We start from the raw sequence: 6,466 nt of genomic DNA, 5'->3' as shown, positions 1-6,466 counted from the left end.
TCATAATCTTCTCTCGCAACCCTGCCACATTAGGCACACACAATCGGCTCTGATATCTCAGTGCCCCGTCTTTTCCGATCCCAAAAGCCATACTTTTACACTGTTGAATGCTTTCTCTTAATCGTACTAAGATAGGATATTCATATTGTTGTGCTTTTACCTCAGCTACCAAAGATGATTTTGATGTATTATGTACAGTAACACCTCCGTCATCAGAGTCTAACAATCTGATTCTCATATTGGCTAGCTGATGAAGCTCTTTAATCAACCCCCATCTACCTGCCTCAATATGTACTAAGCTTCCCATTGATTTACGGCTGAGAGCATTTGCCACAACATTAGCTTTACCGGGATGATACAATATCTCGACGTCGTAGTCTTTCAATAATTCAAGCCACCTACGCTGCCTCAAATTCAACTCTTTCTGCTTGAAGATGTATTGTAAACTCTTGTAATCTGTGTAGATGTCAACATGGACGCCGTATAAGTAGTGCCGCCATATCTTCAAAGCATATATTACTGCAGCCAATTCCAAATCATGGGTTGGATAATTCTTTTCATGCTTCTTCAATTGTCTTGATGCATAAGCAATCACATTCCCACGCTGCATCAATACGCACCCCAAACCTATACCTGAGGCATCACAATATACCACATAACCTTCTGTTCCTTCAGGAAGAGTGAGCACTGGTGCAGATGTCAATCGATTCTTCAGCTCCTGAAAACTACGTTCATAAGTGTCAGACCACTGGAATTTGGTAGCTTTTTGTGTTAACTTAGTCAATGGTGATGATATAGAGGAAAATCCTTCTACAAACCGCCTATAATATCCTGCTAGCCCTAGGAAGCTGCAGACTTCTGATGGTGTTGTAGGTCTCGGCCAATTCTTTACTGCATCGATCTTCTGAGTGTCGATACTAATACCCTCATCAGATATCACATGGCCAAGGAATGCTACTGAGTTCAGCCAGAACTCACATTTGGAGAGCTTAGCATATAACTTACGATCCTGAAGCGTCTGTAATACTATCCGCAAGTGGCCCGCATGTTCCGCCTCCGAACGAGAATACACTAGAATGTCATCAATGAATACAATCACGAACACATCAAGATAGGGCCTGAATATAGTATTCATGAGATCCATAAAAGCTGCTGGGGCATTTGTTAGCCCGAACGACATCACCAAGAACTCAAAGTGCCCATATCTTGTCCGGAAGGCCGTCTTTGGAATATCCTTCTCCCTAACCCTCACCTGATGATACCCTGAACGTAAATCAATCTTGGAGAAATACTTGGCACCCTGGAGTTGGTCAAACAGGTCATCAATTCTTAGAAGTGGATACTTGTTCTTTATAGTAGACTTATTCAACTGTCGATAGTCGATACACATCCGTAACGACCCGTCTTTCTTCCGCACGAATAGGACTGGTGCACCCCAAGGTGAAGTGCTAGGCCTAATAAAGCCCTTATCCAGCAAGTCCTTCAACTGCACCTTCAACTCTCGCAACTCTGCCGGGGCCATTCTGTATGGAGGAATAGAGATCGATTTAGTGTCAGGCAACACATCAATGCTAAATTCAATCTCCCTTTCAGGAGGAAGGCCTGGGAGTTCATCTGGGAAAACATCTAGGAATTCGTTGACCACAGGGATTGATTGTAAAGTAGGCGGTTTCGCCTCCGCATCCCTAACGCGAACGAGATGATAAATGTAACCTTTTGAGATCATTTTCCTTGCCTTAAGATAGGAAATAAACCTAACTTTCGGTGTAGCAATGTTCCCTTTCCATTCAATGACGGGTTCACCCGAAAATTGGAAGCTAACCATCTTCGTACGACAGTCAACATTTGCATAGCATGAGGCCAACCAGTCCATTCCCATTATCACATCAAAATCAACCATTTCTAACTCAAATAAATTTGCCGAGGTTTGACGACTACAAATCATCACAGTGCAACCTCTATATACCCTTCTAACAATCACAGAATCTCCTATCGGAGTAGATACCACGAGGGGTTTACTTATCAATTCAGGTTCAATGCCAAACTTATTAGCCACAAAGGGTGCAACATATGATAATGTAGATCCCGGATCAATCAGCGCATATACATCATAAGAAAACACAGATATAATACTTGTAACAACATTTGGAGACGACTCGAGATCCTGTCGACCTACTAGAGCATAGGTTCGATTTTGAGCACCACTCGAACTCGGCACTACACCTCTACCCCTACCACGACCTATCGACTGCTGAAAACCCCGTGCTGGAGGTCGAACTGATGAGGAAGAACCAGACACAGATCCAGTCGGCTGAGCCATACCATCACCTCCTCTATTAGGACAATCCTGCATCATATGGCCAGGCTGTCCGCACGAATAGCATGCATCAGAACCTCGACGACACAGTCCAAAGTGGGCCTTGCCGCACTGATCACAATGTGGTGTTGGGGGTCTCATCTGACTAGTATCCCTATGATGTTGCGAGCCAGATGCCCGCGAACTCTGACCTGGACCAGAATAGGATCGATCATATCGAGGCCTCTGAAACTGTGGAGGAGCACTAGCTACAGGTGGTGTCGAACTCCTCAAAAACTGTGGCTTAATGCGGCCTCTAAAGTCATCAGAATACCCTGCAAATCTCGCCCTCTTATGCTGGCCCCTATCTTGCTCCCTACCTGCCCTCTGCTGGCGCTTACGATCCTCTAGGGTCTGGGCATAAGCTTGAATACGGGAAATATCCATGCCCTCCACCAAGGAGGCTGTCGTACACTCATTTATCAGATGTGGTCCCAACCCATTCACGAACATATGCACCCCATCACTCATCTCGGCCACCATATGGGGAGCATACCTTGCCAAAGAATCAAACTGCATACTGTACTCTCGCACACTCATATTACCTTGTCTAATGTTCAAGAACTTATCAGCTCTAGTTCGTCGTATCTCAACTGGCAAGTAGTGACGAAGAAAGGCCTCAGAAAATTCCTTCCACACAGCTGGAGGAGCGTTCAGACCCCTGGATCTCTCCCAACTATCATACCAGAGAACCGCTAAATCCCGTAGCCGATAAGAAGCCAACTCTACTGCCTCTGTATCACTAACATGCATAACTCGAAGTGTACAATGAACCTGGTCAATAAAAGTCTGTGGGTCCTCCTTGGGGTCTGATCCGGTAAACACTGGAGGGTCTAAATTAATAAAATCACGAACTCTTGTACTAACTGGTTTCTCAGCAGCACCTGTATTCTGCCTCTGAGCATGAGCAACTACCAAGCTAGTCAATAACTGCAAAGCACTCCGCATATCCTGGTCTGGAGTGCCAGACGGAGGAACTGGAGGTACTGGGTGCCTTCTAATATCCTCTGGAGGAGATGGAGTAGATGAGGTATGAGAGGGCATCTCACTCTGAGCCTCACTTTGTCCTGCTCTGACTTGGGGCACCTAACTGGTACCCTCTCCCGCTGCTGTATCAAGCCGTCTACTAATCGTTTGCTTCCTAGTCGAAGGCATCACTGAAAAAAACAAGGTGAATATTAGAGACGAACACTTACGACGCAACTCTACGCACGATCTAGATTCAGGAAGAAGGTAACAACCCTAGATGTCATGTAGCCTCCTGATTATAAATGTGGCGCGCTACACATCTATAATCAAGACTCTACTAGACACGGCTCATAGACAACCCCTAGGACAGACTTGCTCTGATACCAAGTTTGTCACGACCCAAACTGAAGGGCCATGACTAGCACCCAACCACACTTGCCGAGCACCAACGTACATTTCATCTAACCTTCATTATTATCTTTTAGGGATGAAGAGATCAATATAAATGGTAGACCTAGATCATGGACAACCAGCAATAAAATATGACGGCATGAACATACATAGCAGGGGATGACCAGATAATCAAGAAACTACATATAAGGTATGAGCTACCACGCTACTATGAAAGACTATACAACAAAAACTAGCCGACAAGGCATACCAAACTATACATGAGCCGACACCTGTCTATGAGCCTCTAAAAGAACATAAGTGCTGCAACATAGCCAGAACAGGGCCCCGACATACCCATAATGTCTATAACAAAAATTGCATACCAAGACCAAGGCAAGTCCGGAGAAGGGATCTCGCCAATCACCGCTGAACTGGACAGTCTACTGTGGTGGGGGAGCTGCACCTGCCTGTCTATCAGGACCTGTAGCACGACATGCAGCGTCCACAAATAAAAGGACGTCAGTACGAATAAAGTACTGAGTATGTAAGGCAAGGAACCATAAATACGATCAGTAATGTAAGCAAGGATAAAGAATATACAATCTGTAACATTTTAGTACCTCTGAGGGCTACTTACATAAAATGCATGATACATATGTATAAATACATAAACCTTTAAAGCATTCGCCTCTGTGGGCATCATAATCATCATATCGTACCCGGCCATAATAGGCTCGGTAAAAAAACGTACCCGACCATCATAAGGCTCGGTAGAATCGTACCCGGCCACGTGGAGCTCGGTAAAACCCAACTGATCAGTGGTTGCACAATAGGTGCCGTACCCGGCCAACTATAGTTTGGCTCGGTAGAGTAAAATAGATACATATATATAATGCATGCTCGACTCATGGAATCACATTCTAAACCTTTCGGAGTGACGTAAGGTCGGTATCCTCTGTACACGTTATTAGGACTAACTCTTCACTATGAACCTTATAAGAATCAGGAAGTACCAATAACATTGATAACATAAGAATAAGAGAAGCAACACTAACATCAATCGTTCCATAAGAGGGAAAACAATGTAAGTACTGCTAGCTTCTAAGAGTAGAGTATCTTGGAAGCTCGTTCATTACATTATGTACAATCGGAGTCGTGCAAAAGAAGGAAAGGGATAGCCTCACATACCTTGTATATACTGCCCCAATCTCAAGCTATGCAATTGTCAAAACTCCTTAGTCTACAATAAGAGAAACGATACTATCGTTATCATTTAAGCGTCATAACTATTATGTATCGACCACAACCTATTTTACGATGAAACGGACAACACCTCCCCTGTATATATGACCTCACACCATTCAAAACAGTCACCAAACAGCCCAAACAATATCAATAATAAACATATTGAGCCTCCCAAAATAGTCCACACACAGCCTAATCACTCCATACATACGACGACCACCGTAGTCGTGTCAAACAACCTGGAAATATTACGAATAACTATCAGCCCATAACCCTACATATATATGGTGTTTCTCCACACCCTTCCTCCTCCAAAACTCCACAAGATAGTAGTAAAATACGCAGCCCAACAACAACGCAAAATAGTCCACAAAACAATAACATTACTACCAAGCCTTTCGATATATATATTTCACAAGTTCTAGCTTCAATGGCTTAGCCGCAACTTGGATAATCTTAAATACATATAGAGTAAGAGGTTCCTTACCTTTATACAGAAAGAACAACTCCAATTTGACCTTAAATTTCCATGAAATATCCCTCCAATGCTGCCACAAAAAAAAAAAGTGAAACTAGAGATCAATTAGTGTTTTTCGGCACTAGAATCACTTTAGAAGGCTTGAAATCACCTAGGATTGATATTAAGAATATGCGGGAGTATTTACAGAACATAAACCCTTTAAAACAACCTCCCACACGAGCTAGAACGACACAAAAATGAGCAACAACAAGAAGAACAAGAGACTTACTAGCGCCACAGAATTTCCGACACTTGATTTGTGTTGTTTGCCCTTTTTTTGGGTCTTGAATCTTGAGAGAACCTTGAGAGGATGTTCCTAGGGTTCTAAGGTCTGAAAATAATGAGAATAAATGACTTAAAACGGGTTGGAGGTAGAGCTGTGCACGGATTGGATTGGATCGGATTTAGCCTATTTCGGATTCGGATTTCGGATTTCGGATTCTGAAAAGGGCAATCCGAATCCGATCCGAATTAACATTGGATTGGATCGGATTTTAAACTTTGGATCGGATAATTTTTAGGATTGTCGGATCGGATTGTCACAAAAAAATTCAACAATTTAAAGTTTATTCGGTGTCTCTATCTCATCTTTCATCTACCAAAACAAACAAAAAAATCAAAATAAAATCAAAAGTTGAAGAATAGAACATGAAATAGACATAAAAGACAGAAGAGAAGAGAAGAGAGGCGGAAGAAAGAGACATAAAATCAAAGTAAAATCGGAAGTTTGAGTCATTGAGACTCTTTTAGTCTTCACTGACGAGATTTTAGTCTTCACTAACGAGAAGAGAGGTGCAAGAGAGGCGGAAAAATCTAAGTGAATGAGGGGGTGTGTGAAAAATGAATAAGCATAACCCTAAAATTTTAGTGTGTATTTATATAGGTACATATAATTTCGGATATTGGATCGGATCGGATTAAAATCATACCAATCCGAATCCAATCCGAAAATCCGAAATTTCATAAAATACAATCCGTATCCA

The sequence above is a fragment of the Nicotiana tabacum genome, chromosome 5 (genome assembly GCF_000715075.1).
Source record: "Nicotiana tabacum cultivar K326 chromosome 5, ASM71507v2, whole genome shotgun sequence".
Classification (NCBI taxonomy): Eukaryota; Viridiplantae; Streptophyta; class Magnoliopsida; order Solanales; family Solanaceae; genus Nicotiana; species Nicotiana tabacum.
Note: the sequence above shows the minus strand (reverse complement) of the source record.